The sequence below is a fragment of the Gavialis gangeticus genome, unplaced genomic scaffold (genome assembly GCF_001723915.1).
Source record: "Gavialis gangeticus isolate Ggan-Ray unplaced genomic scaffold, GavGan_comp1, whole genome shotgun sequence".
Taxonomy (NCBI): Eukaryota; Metazoa; Chordata; order Crocodylia; family Gavialidae; genus Gavialis; species Gavialis gangeticus.
In genome coordinates this window covers 2,952,235-2,952,729 of record NW_017728996.1, presented here as the reverse complement: position 1 = coordinate 2,952,729, position 495 = coordinate 2,952,235, and the positions used below count along the sequence as shown (strand labels likewise).

General features: G+C 62.0%; 1 protein-coding gene across 1 annotated transcript in view; it reads left to right on the top strand.

The window, feature by feature from the left end:
* KIF23 (kinesin family member 23) overlaps positions 1-495 on the top strand; it is a 45,736-nt gene that overhangs the window by 14,925 nt on the left and 30,316 nt on the right. The window lies entirely within an intron of this gene.

The window sequence follows — 495 nt, the reverse complement described above, 5'->3', positions numbered from 1 at the left end:
CCCCCCGTCCCCCCCCCAGCTGGAGGGGGTTTCCAGCTGCCCCCGTCCTGTTTGGGCCAGAGCGTGAGCAGCAAGTGCAGGCCTCTGTGTATATGGACTCCAGTCCTGTTCTGTCAGTCCAGGTGCACAGCTCCCCGGCCCAGGCTGACGGACCTTTGCCCATCTGCAGAACCATGGTTTCCCCTTGCTCCCATGGACTGGGGGTGGGGCTGCCAGTCTCTCCTGTCCCTGGGTCCCACCACTATGGGGTGGCAGGTGCTGGGCCCCCCACAAGGGTCAGGTGTGGCCTTCTTATTGTAGCAGTGAGACTCCTGGCTGTATGGTGGGTCTGCCCAACTTCCCTGCAGTAGCAGAGCTCTGAAATGTCCTGGGGCTGCACTCAACATGCAAGGGGCTAAAGACAACCCCTCAAACCAGGCATTGCCTGCTGGAGCTGCTGCAACACCTCGGGCCCAGCCAGCTATGCACTTGGTTCCACCTCTGGGCTGGGTCAAG